We start from the raw sequence: 13,090 nt of genomic DNA, 5'->3' as shown, positions 1-13,090 counted from the left end.
AAAGGTGAAGAAAACTCCCACTGCACACTTTTTCAGGCAGCTCTTCTGTACAGAAAGGAGCACTTGAGTCACCATTCTCTTCAGCAGGTGTCAATTCCTTACAATCGAATGGAACGATCTATTTTTATGTTCAGAAGTCAGATAGCATAGCTTAACTCATTTGTCTTAACTCATCCTGGTGCTTTGTAACAGACTGACTGTTTCCAGCTGTCATTGCACCATATATTTTTTAAAATGATCCTGAAATTCCAAGTCAATACATGATTAAATAAACAGTTTACTACCAGTGCTGGGCTGAAGCCCTCATAAACTTTTAAACTGTCTTATCTTCTGTGAAAGGATCAATACATCCTGACTCTTAAATATGGGTTTATGAGAATCATATAGGTCTTTCTCTAGATTTACAGATACATAGATTCATAGAATGGTTTGGGTTGGAAGGGACCTTAAAGATTCTCCAGTTCCAACTCCCCTGCTATGGGCAGGACCTGGTCCCACTAGACTAGGTTGCTCAAAGCCTCATCCAACCTGGCCTCAAACACCTCCAGGGAGGAGACATCCATGACTTCCCTGGGCAACCTGTTCCAGTGGCTTGCCACTCTTACTGTAAAGAATTTCTTTGTAATATCTAGTCTAAATCTACTTTCCTCAAGTTTCAATCCACTCCCTCTCATCCTATCACAACAAGCCCTTGTAAAAAGACACTTCCCAGCTTTCTTGTAGGTCCCATGAGGTATTGAAAGGCTGCTATAAGGTCTCCCTAGAACCTTCTCTTCTCCAGGCTGAACAACCCCAAGGGAAATGCTTCAACCTATGACTATCTTTGTGGCCCTCCTCAGAACTCACTCCAGCAGTTTCCCCATGCTGAGGACACCACAAATGGACACAGTACTCTGGAGGGGTCCGAGAGCAAAGTAGAGGGGGAGAATCACCTCTCTCATCCTTCTGGTCACACCTGATGAATGCCTGACCTGACACAAGACAAGGAGTGGAAGGATTTATTTTCTAGTTGCCCATTTATTTATCTGTAACTGGGGACAGGCAGACTATGAATAGCAAAATCACATCAAGTGACTATTTGCAAAGTATTTCATAATGTCAGTGATGCATAATCTCTCTGCCCTCCAGTTTACTGCCATGCTACCTACACCCTCTTCAAGCTCAAAAAGCCACAACAAATTTATAAGATATTTGAAAGGGGGAGTTAACTGATAAATATTATACCTTTTCTTTTCTGTTGTCTTTTTCTAGCCATGGGAAAACACATCACTACCATTTTTTCCTAACAGATCACAGTTTTGTAAGAGAACTTTGGAGAGTGCTTTTTTACAGCCCCTAAAATGTGTGATAGAGCATAAAATAAAGAGTGTTGTCTTAAAAGTGTGCTTGAGAGGATGGAAGAAATTCACAGCAGAAGCAGATAGCAATTACAAAAGGAGGGGGGGATCTGAAACAGGACAATCTTAAGCTGACCATTCAGGTGTATTTGTACTGCAAGTGGAAATCAGGATGATTCAGTGGCTCATTATAATCAATGACTCATTTTATCTTGGTCAGTATCTAACAGAAAAAAAAAGCACTCTACAATGGGTAACGTATTACTCAGTCTTTCCACCTTCTTGTGCTATGTACACATATCATTATATCCTTACTTTAGAGATTTAGGATGCCATGTAATTGGAAAGTAACTCACATAGTAAAGGAAACTAATGTCTTCACATGATTTCCTGTAGCAAAAAAAGTGCAAGAAAAAAAGGACCAGGGCTGTGTTATTTCACCTATATATCAACTCCTAAAGGACTCTCACAAGAAAACAGTAAATATTTGTTTCATAACATTTTGTGTGTATTTATATAAAGTTTAAGGAGAGGAAATTAAAACAAGTTTCTTGAGAGCTGCCCCAAGTTTCACAATATCTCTGCATTCTAATAGAGTAGTGTGCCACAATCTTACAATCCACTCTTCTGCTTTTGGTGAAAATCACTTCAATGTCAGACCTATCAATTCCTGTATCTTGTATTGAGCTAGCATTAGTGAAAAACAATCTGATTCTAGGAGTGAGATTAGTAATCATCACAAAGGAGAAAGAAAAAAAGCTTCACCATACCTGCAAGAAAAAAAAAAGGGGGAAAAAAAACCCAACAAACAAAAAACCCCCCAACCAACCAAAAAACAAACAAAAAAAGAAACCTAATGAAGCCATTTACTAAGACACCACTGTTTCATCTGCCCAAGCAATTAAAACTAACTTACTTTAAAATGCACATTCAAAGACAACAAAACCAACTCACCTGTCAAGCAGATAGAGTAGGGAGGGGTAAAATCTGAAGATAAAAGCTATAATTAAAAACAAATTAACATTATCTGAAAATCTTACCTACACATCCTATGCTACATGGTAAGAACTGTGGTTAGTTCTAGCTATGCACCACATTGAGTCTGTTTCCTTTACAGGAATTTCCTCTACCTCACTGTCATCATCCCTTCCTTTCTCAGTTTAGTTGCATTAGGTTCAAAATTTCTGGGTCATTTTCTCATAAAAAGAGCACAGTAAAAGGTTTTGTCCACAGTGAAGATCAAAGCCGCTGGTGGTTTTAAAATCTCCTGTTTGCATTATGTGCAAAAATGCATTGGACTTCTAGTTTGCTTCACTAAATAGGAGGAAGGGTAAGAGTTCATTTCTTTTTGACCCAAATGTTGCTACTAGATGCAATATCTGATATCTACAAGCTCTGAAAATCTACAGAACCACACTCCTGTTCAGTACCTAATAATATTCACTATAAGAGCCAAATTCTCCTTATGAGGAGAGGCTGAGGGAGCTGGGGTTGTTTAGCCTAGAGAAGAGGAGGCTCAGGGGTGACCTCATTGCTGTCTACAACTACCTGAAGGGAGGATGTAGCCAGGTGAGGGGTGGCCTCTTCTCCCAGGCAACCAGCAACAGAACAAGGGGACACAGTCTCAAGTTGTGCTGGGGAAAGTATAGGCTGGGTGTTAGGAGGAAGTTCTTCCCAGAGAGAGTGATTGGCATTGGAATGGGCTGCCCAGGGAGGTGGTGGAGTCACCATTCCTGGAGGTGTTCAAGAAAAGACTCGATGGGGCACTTAGTGCCATGGTCTAGTTGACTGGATAGGGCTGGGTGCTAGGTTGGACTGGATGATCTTGGAGGTCTCTTCCAACCTGGTTGATTCTATGATTCTTTGTCTCCTCGGCTGTGGGCACTATAAAGGGACTGTGACACACTATTACTTTATGTCTATGTCCTCACACTTAAACCTTGGTTACCCAAATGCAGATTTGGCAGAAAAAGTCAAGCCCTGATCATCCTGAGCTATCTGTGACTTGCACTTTGGACTTGTTAGACAGGCAGTGCACTTTAGCGCATGCAGTCCCAAATAGTCCAGCCCCCCACCTATGCTTTTGGCATGCATGCAAAACCCATAAAAGACAGGCTGCATATTGACACACACTACATACATCTAAGAGCATCTTGTCATCGATTTAGACCTTAGTTCTCCACATTTCAGTGCAGGATATGTAAATACAGGTCCATCATTTTGCATCAGAAAGAGAAGGATTTGTTTCATCTTTCACTGGGAGAAGTTCAACTCTACTGCAGATTGGGTCAATTATCCTACTTCCATAACAAGAAGCTAAAAAAGTGGTGGAGTTATTTTGGGTTGTGTATTTTCTCTGTGTGTGTGTGTGTGTGTGTGTGCAGGGAGAAGGGTGTTGCTCATTTTGAGAGGGGGGTTTGTTTGGTTTGGTTGGGTTTGGTTGGTTGGTTTTGGGGTTTGTTATTGATTTTTGATTCAGTTTTTGGTTTGGTGTTGTGTTTTTTTCCTGAGTAAGAGAGCATTTCATTGTTGCCTCTGTTTATATACACATTTCTTTGTGTATGACCAGTATTAATACTTGATTCAGTTGGGCTCTGAGCTTTTGGAGATAAGGGATTTGTACTCTCAGTTTCCACAATGTGTTTAGCTCTCTGCTCTTTCTAGAACAGAGCCCATTGACAATCAAGCTTGGTGATTGTCTCCTAAAATATTTTCAATGCTTTGCCAACATACAAAATATATGTTTGCTTTAGAAGTTACAAAAGGCTCCAGTGTACTTCCATAGATTTCAGTATAAAGAGTTAAGCTTTTTGAAGCTACGCTTTCTGATTTGAAAGAAAGACAAAGTAACTTTACTTCCCTCTGTTAATTCCTTTAGGGAATTAACAGAGTGCAACAGAGTTAGAGTCAAGCCCATGCTGCTGTCAAGCCATTGTTCTGACAATCAGAAAACAGGTTCTTTCACAAAGGCTCACCCTATATATATAGGTATATATTTGATTTGTTTTAAGTAGTAATTGTCATACTCTGCAAGTAACAGGTTTATTGCATTCAGAGAATTGTGTACAGCAGTGCAGCAGTTAGAGTAGATCTTAGCTGCAAAAGTAGATCTTTCTGCAGAAGAAACAGTCCTCGTTTCAAAACCCATCCTCCCAAAATACTGAGTGGTAAGTTGTGCTGGTTACCACACCAGGTGAAAATCTTGTCAAACAGAACCAAATATTTGGCTATGCCTCCTCTCCAGTTCACCTCTTTGTCTTTCATCAAAGTCATGTATATGCCAAAAAATCAGCCTTGCACACCTAAGCTTTCCAGTTTTGTGTTTACCCTTTGCTGACAGAGCAAGTTTACAAAGAAGGCAAACAACAACTTCAGAACATACTCCCTGTTTCCTCTCTCTTGCCTTGCTCTCCTCATTCTCACTTACAGATTTACTATATTTTTTTGCTATACCCCCAGGAATATCTGCCTCCTGTCTCCTGTAGAAAGGCAAAGTGGAGGTCCATGTCTTACCTTGTCCATCTCACTTTTGCTTGAGAATTTTGCCAGCCAAGAAGCAAGGGGGGAAGTGCACCACCTCAATGTGTATATAGTGTGGTCTTACAGTGTTGGGGAAATCATGTCTCTTTAGTGTTTCGATCCTATTTTAGCTTGACACATTTACACATAGCTTCCTCCTATGGTTAACACCAAGTAGGTAAGAAATTTTCTGCTCCAGTTATCTTCTGCACTGAGTTAGTGGTGGTAGTTCTGCTGTTACATGAGGTGTCTGAAAAAGATGTAAACATGAACCTCTGTCCATTTAGCACTAGGTTACACAGTCAGCAAAGTGGCATGTAGTTAAGGGCTGCTTATGGGGCAGTGGAGTAATTCACCCACACCTCCTCTGTGAGCTGAGGAAAGGTTAAGTATAAATTTGCTGCACTGCAGTGCATTCTGCCTTGAGTCTAATGTGGTCAGTGCTACGGAAGTGCTTTGGGTGCACTAGCAACTGAAGAAATTACTTCTCAACAGATAAAGAGCAAAATAAATGTTCATGAACAATGCCTTTAAAAATCTCTTCACTCTTACAATCTTTAGCAGTTACCTAGAAAAGGTTGTCTAGCACCTCAGATTCCATGGAAATACCTTCTTGCCTTTCTTGATAGTCTCACCTGCTTGCTACAAACCAAGAAACATAAAACTGACAAGAATGATCATTGCTGTATTGAAGGTTTTCTTTCAGAAACTAACTGTGCTCCAGCACAAAAGTAGGTCAGAATAGTTTCCCCATCACACCCACGAGGATCTTACTGTTTTAGTGGCTTTAATGTCCATCAAAGACGTATTCATGGCCATGTGCCCATGTGTGAATACAGTTCCTCAGCTTAAGCAGCTCTTTTTCTTTGTCCAGGTTTTTCTTCTCCAGTAAGCATTTGTCAACAGTTCCTTTCCCTTTTCATTTTACCAGCCTAAACAATTTAAATACTTCAAGGATCTGTTCACATGATTCTTCTGGTGATCCTCATGGCCCTGCCTTACAGGTCTCAAGGGCTCACATCACTAGCAGCACTTCACTGGTATTCACATTGCATTGTTTGACTTTACTCCATCATGCTGGCAACAATCCTGAGGTTCTCACAAGTTTTCATTTCTGAAAGACGAGTTCCTTCCTTGTAGATTAATTTTTGCTGCTAATCCTCAAGGTCAGTATATCCCTTAAGCACTACATAAAAAAATGCTTCATACGCTGCACATTAAGACACTATACACAGACAGAGGCATTGCTATTACAACTGAGATGAATATTTAGTCTTTGGTCTCTAACTGAATGCCTAAATTCCAAAATAAGGTGTACCCCACAATGAAGTCATTCAAGAGGTCTGTTTGCTAGGGATTTTCAGATCATTCCTATTGTGTACTGACAGCTCCTCGTGAACGGACACAGCCACTTCTGAATTTGCCCAATTGCTTATAAAAATCAGCTTCATACAATGTTTAAAATAGTTGTGGAACATCTTATGTAACAGAATTCCTTCACCATAGTGAATAAGTCTCGAACACCTACAATCTCCCTGCAGTTTTGTAACTGCACATTGAAATGAGGTCTCCAGCACATGACTGAAATTGACTTAGTGGTCAAAAGAAATTAGAGCTGTGAATCTATTTGATTGTCTTTCACAAATACCTTAAGTCACAGACTCTATTATTTCTCAATTTGATAGGTAATATGCAACAAATATATCACACTGCAGCGTGGTGTTTCTTGTATCTCACCAACAGAGGCCAGCTGGAGTATCAAACAATGTAGTATATGAGACGAACCCCTGTGATGAGTCATTTCTGTACTTAGCTGACAATAAAACTTCATAGACATAAAAAATCCTTGTCATCTATCTGCAGCTGCTTTTGACTGAAATTCAGGAAACTTGGAGTGCTGAACCATAGGAGGCTGTTAAAAGGTCAAAACTGGAACAGATTCTTGTGGAGCCTTTACTTTCCTTTTTGCATCTCATGTAACTTGCCTCGATTGAAGAAAGCTTCCCAACTACTGCTTTGCTCAGGTGTGTTATCCAATTGTAGCTACTAAATCAGACAATTGTTCCAGAAAAATGAAATCACATGTCCTTTTTCAAAACACTGAATGGTTTTCAACTGTTTCAACTATTCAACACAAGCATCTAACTAGGAAAGACAACATTTCAAACTTTTTTACAAAGTATATATAGGATTTAATGATGTAAAATTTGTCTCTTCCATGCAAGTCAGAGTGTAGTTACCTCTAAGAATAAAGCTTGTTCTTTGTTCTCTTTTTTGGCCTTGTTTTAAAATACTTCCTCTGAGAGATCAAGATAGAGAAGGACAACTTTAATACACACATATCTACAGTTCTAGGCCAGACTCACATGTTTATGTTCATATTCTTCATACCTGCTAAGCTTTATTTTCATGGCTTTTTGTAGTGACTTTTAATGACCTGAGATCTCAGTCTACTGCTTTCTGGGTGTTATACAAATTCTGAATCATCTTGCAAAATCAGCTGTGTATTTCCCTTTGATCTGACATGTCCAGCATACACTAACCTCACTTAGCACACAAACTAGCCATGTCCTCAGGTGCATCTCTGTTGGAGTTCTCCTTTTTGTGTTGACTGCAACATTTAAATTTAACTTGCACTTCACTAAACACATTATCAACAACTTGTTTCTGCAGCCATCTTCAGTTGCTCTGAAGTAACCCACAAATCTTACAGTTGCCTCTGTCCTCCATCCTTTCTGCAAACCGCCTGCTTTCGTTACAGTCAGGAAAATGGGGTAAGAGTTAGGAGTGGTCCTTAAGCTTGGATACAGGTGCAACTGCCCAGTGGGAGCATTTACCCCTATTTCACAAGTCCTACCTTTCCTCAAATCTCTGCAAAATGGAAAAATATCAGGTGCTAGTGGAGGAACACAAGTGTTTACAGCAGGAAGAAATTATGGATATGGAATGAGACTTGGTTTCCATTTAGAATCATAGAATCATAGAATCAACCAGGTTGGAAGAGACCTCCAAGATCATCTAGACCAACCTAGCACCCAGCCCTAGCCAGTCAACTAGACCATGGCACTAAGTGCCTCATCCAGGCTTTTCTTGAACACCTCCAGGGACGGTGACTCCACCACCTCCCTGGGCAGCCCATTCTAATGGCAAATCACTCTCTCTGGGAGGAACTTCCTCCTAACATCCAGCCTAGACTTTCCCCAGCACAACTTGAGACTGTGTCCCCTTGTTTTGTTGCTGGTTGCCTGGCAGAAGAGGCCACCCCCCACCTGGCTACAACCTCCCTTCAGGTAGTTGTAGACAGCAATGGGGTCCCCCCTGAGCCTCCTCTTCTGCAGGCTAAACACCCCCAGCTCCTCAGCCTCTCCTCATAGGGTTTGTGTTCCAGGCCCCTCACCAGCTTCGTTGCCCTTCTCTGGACACCTTCCAGCACCTCAACATCTCTCTTGAATTGAGGAGCCCAGAACTGGACACAGTCCTCAAGGTGTGGCCTGACCAGTGCTGAGTACAGGGGAAGAATAACCTTCCTTGTCCTACTGGCCACACTGTTCCTGATGCAGGCCAGGATGCCATTGGCTCTCTTGGCCACCTGGGCACACTGCTGGCTCATCTTCAGCTACTATCTATCAGTACCCCCAGGTCTTTTTCTTCCTGGCTGCTCTCCAGCCACTCAGTCCCCAGCCTGTATTGCTGCTTGGGGTTGTTGTGGCCAAAGTGCAGAACCCTGCACTTGGCCTTGTTAAATCTCATCCCATTGGCCTCTGCCCACCCATCCAGCCTGGCCAGGTCCCTCTGCAGGGCTCTCCTACCTTCCAACAGATCAACACCTGCTCCTAGCTTGGTGTCATCTGCAAACTTACTGATGCTGGACTCAATCCCCTCGTCCAGATCATCAATAAAGATGTTGAACAGGACTGGGCTCAGCACTGATCCCTGGGGAACACCATTAGTGACAGCTGCCAACTGGATGTGGCACCATTCACCACCACTCTCTGGGCTCTGCCATCCAGCCAGTTCTTGATCCAGCACAGAGCTTGTTGTGGCAGACAGTGTCAAAGGCTTTGCTGAAGTCCAAGTAGACTACATCCACAGCCTTCCCCACATTCACCAGGCGGGTAACCTGATCATAAAAGGAAATCAGGTTGGTGAGACAGACCCTGTCCTTCCTAAACCCATGCTGGCTGGGTCTGATCCCTTGGCCATCCTGTAGGTGCTTTGTGATGGAACCCAAGATTACCTGTCCCATGACCTTGCCTGGCACTGAGGTCAGGCTCACAGGTCTGTAGTTTTCCGGTTCCTCCTTACGACCCTTCTTGTGAATGGGTATCACATTGGCCAGTTTCCAGTTTCCAGGGGCCTCTCCAGTGAGCCAGGACTGCTGATAAATGATGGAGAGTGGCTTGGCCAGCTCAGCTGCCAGCTCTCTCAGCACTCTAGGGTGGATCCCATCCGGTCCCATGGACTTGTGAGGATCCAAATGATGCAGCAGGTCCCTTACTGCTTCCTCATGGATTAGAGGGGGACTGTACTGGTCCCTGACGCCATCCACCACTTCAGGAGTCCAGCTGTCCTGGAGACAACCTGTCCCACTAGTGAAGACTGAGGCAAAGAAGGGGTTAAGCACCTCTGCCTTTTCCTCATCCTTTGTCACTATATTCCCCTCTCTGTCTAATAAGGACTGGAGGTTGTCCTTGGCCCTTCTCTTGCCACTCATATTTATAGAAACAGCTTTTATTCTCTTTACCAGCAGTGGCAGCCTAAGCTCCAAATGGGCTTTTGCCTCTCTGATTTTTTTCCTGCAAGACCTAGCAACATCCTTGAACTCTTCCTGGGACACCTCCCCTTTTTTCCACTCTCTTTTTCATCTTTAACTCTTTCAGCAGCTCCCTGCCCATCCAGTCTGGCTGCCTTCCTCATCGGCTCATCTTTCAGCACAATGGCACTGCTGCTCCTGTGCCTTCAGGAGTTCATTCTTGAAGTAAGTTCAACCTTCCTGGACCCCTTTGTTTTTAAGAGCTGTTTCCCAAGGAACTTTCCAAGTTAGTTCCTTAAATAGGCTGAAGTCTGCCCTTCGGAAGTCCAGTGTGGAGGTTCTGTTGATGCCCCTCCTGGTTTCTCCATGTATTGAAAACTCTATAATTTCATGGTCACTGGACCCCAGGCAGCCTCTGACCACCACATCCCCTACCAGCCCCTCTCTATTTGTGAGCAGCAGGTCAAGCAGGGCTGCCCCCTTGGTAGGCTCACGTAACAGCTGGGATAAGAAGTTGTCCTCCACACACTCTAGAAACCTTCTAGACTGCCTCCTCTCTGCAGTATTAGAGTCCCAGTAGATGTCTGGCAGGTTAAAGTCACCCACAAGAACAAGGGCAGGTGATCTTGAGGCAGCCTCCAGTTGCTTAAAGAGTAATAAATCAACCTTTTCTTCCTGGTTGGGTGGTCTAGAACAGACTCCTACCAGGATGTCAGCCCTTTTGGCCTTCCCCTTAATTCTCACCCATAAGGACTCAACTTGACCATCCTTAATTTCTACCTCCATGAAACCAGAGCATCCCTAATATACAGAGCCACTCCCCCGCCCTTTCTCCCTCGCCTGTCTCTCCTGAAGAGTTTGTAGCCATTGATTACAACACTCCAATTGTGTGAGCCATCCCACCACGTTTCTGTGATGGCAACAACATTGTAGTTTTCCTCCAGCATCAAGGCTTCCAGCTCCTCGTTTGTTACCCATACTGCATGCATTAGTATACATGAACTTCAGCTGGGATGCTGCTTTTACCCCTAGGCTCTGGCCTATCACCCTCAGTCTTATTCATTTTACCTCTAGTGCTGTCATGTTTAACCCCCTTCCCCCCTTCCAATCTAGTTTAAAGCCCTCTCAACAAGCCCAGCCAGAAAGATCCATCCATGTACCAGTATAGGTTGGGGACTGACCTGCTGGAGAACAGCACAGAGGAGAGGGTACAGGGGGTCCTGGTGGATAGAACAATGACCATGAACCAAGGTATCCTGGGGTGTATTAGGAGGGGTGTGGCTAGTGGGTCTAGAGAGGCTCTCCTCCTCCTCTACTCTGCCCTGGTGAGGCCAGATCTTGAATATTGTGTCCAGATCTGGGCCCCTCACTTCAAGAAGGACAGGGAACTGCTTGAGAGAGTTCAGCACACAGCCACAAAGATGCTTAAGGGAGTGGAACATCTCTTATGAGGAAAAGCTGAGGGAGCTGGGGCTCTTCAGCTTGAAGGAGACTGAAGGGTGACCTCATTCATGTTTATAAATGTGTGAAGGGTGAGTGTCAGGAGGATGGAGCCAGGCTCTTCTCAGTGATGTCCAATGATTGGACAAGGGGAAATGGATGCCAGTGGGAGCACAGGAGATTCCATGTGAACATAAGGAAAAACTTTTTCAATGTGAGGATGACAAAACACTTGGAACAGACTGCCCAGAGAGGTTCTGGAGTCTCCTTCACTGGAGACATTCAAAACCCATCTAGGTCCTGTGGGACCTGCTTCAGGTGATCCTGTCCTGGCAGGGGGATTGGACCAGATGATCTTTGGAGGTCCCATACAACCCCTGATGTTCTGTGAATCTGTGATTCATTCAAATAGCCTGTCCAGAACTGGTGCAGACACTGAAGATGGTCACATAGGACAGGATGTGCAGACTGATAATTCACAAACCTTGTACATTTCCAGGCTTTTATACAGTACTACACTGCTAGTACTGATACAATGTACAGCAGCCCCAATTCTTGCCAGATTTTATGTTCAAATTGTTAACAGCCAAGAAGACATCCTTGATACTCTTTTGTTTCCTGCTTACATTGTGTGCAATAGGAAGTGGTTAAACAGTAACACCAAAAAAGTGCATACACAGACTATGCTGTCACAGCCAGTTCTATGTTATAATCTGTACAAGAGTGACAAGTGTCTTCAAGACTGGTGACTTATAACAGCTGTCTCCTATTCGTCCCATCTGCATTCTCTTCTGGGAATTTGCATATTACAATCACTAGTCTAGATTTGGGTTTGTTTAAATTGTTCTACCAAACAGATATTTATTGCTTGTACACACCAACTCTAACCACATTCTTACTTTTTCTTCCATATTTTTCTTCTTACTCTAAGCTTGATTTTTTTGAAACTTACTGCTAACTGCAGCAGAAATGGAAGCCACAGATGTAAGGAGAAAATAAAGGTTTATGAAGCACAAAAATTAAGCAAAAAAAAAAGCAATATAAAGAATTGAATTTACCCATTACCTCAAACCAACTATCATGTGAATTCACTTTCAAAGTAACTTAAGCATGATCAGACAAATCAACACAACTACAGTCTTTTTCTCTAAAGACAGGTAAACAGAAAGCAGGCATTTCCAAGACCTGATTAAAGCCAGTAATTCAGGATATAAGAGCAGTAAAAACAATACCTATTGTTGGGTTTATTGTGTTGCTTTTGTCTCGTACTCATAAGCATGTGAAAGCATATTCTTAATTTCCCTTGTCTCCCTCTATCAAGGCATGGCCAAGTGAGGATCAGCTATGGAGATTAAATGACCATCACAATACCATTCTGTGTAAAAATACTTGCCCTTTTACAGATGTTGAGTACATCTGAGCGTCTGCTTTGCTGGTGTTCAAACAACTTTGAGATTAACACCATTTAGCTTTCAACCTTCCTTGTACATAGCCTTCTGTTTCTGTAAAACCTTAGTGCAGTCAAATTGTGGTGGTCTTCAAAGTACAACTTGTTGACATACAGCAGGCACATGCAGCCACATCAGCTCTCCTGGCTGTGGTGAGGGGGCATTCAAGGCAAATTTAATCTCAATTCATAGTGACCGATTCTCATAGACCATAGGTTCAGTCTATAGCTTTTAAGAAACCATATTCACATGTGTACCATAGCAGATTTGATACTTTATGTTGTTAGCAATCTGCTGATAACAGCATATGAAAAGCTATGTGACTGAGGAGCAGGTTTATCACCTCAGTTACATATCAGGAAAGTCACTAACATTTCTCTTAGCTGTTTAGCCAAGAATCAGATGTGCCCAGTATGTCTGGTGGCATTTCTGAAGTAGCAGCAAACATTAGTCCTGCAGGAGAATATTAAAACTGATCTGTGATTACAAATCTCAAGACACATTAGTTGAGAACTGAACCACAAGAAAGATTTGTAAATATAAAGACACAACTACAGAGCAGAAATACTCTTCAGTAACATTTCAAGCCAGAG

Source organism: Pogoniulus pusillus, chromosome 5 (genome assembly GCF_015220805.1).
Source record: "Pogoniulus pusillus isolate bPogPus1 chromosome 5, bPogPus1.pri, whole genome shotgun sequence".
Taxonomy (NCBI): Eukaryota; Metazoa; Chordata; class Aves; order Piciformes; family Lybiidae; genus Pogoniulus; species Pogoniulus pusillus.
The sequence above is the reverse complement of the archived record's forward strand: the minus strand, read 5'-3'. Positions refer to the sequence as shown.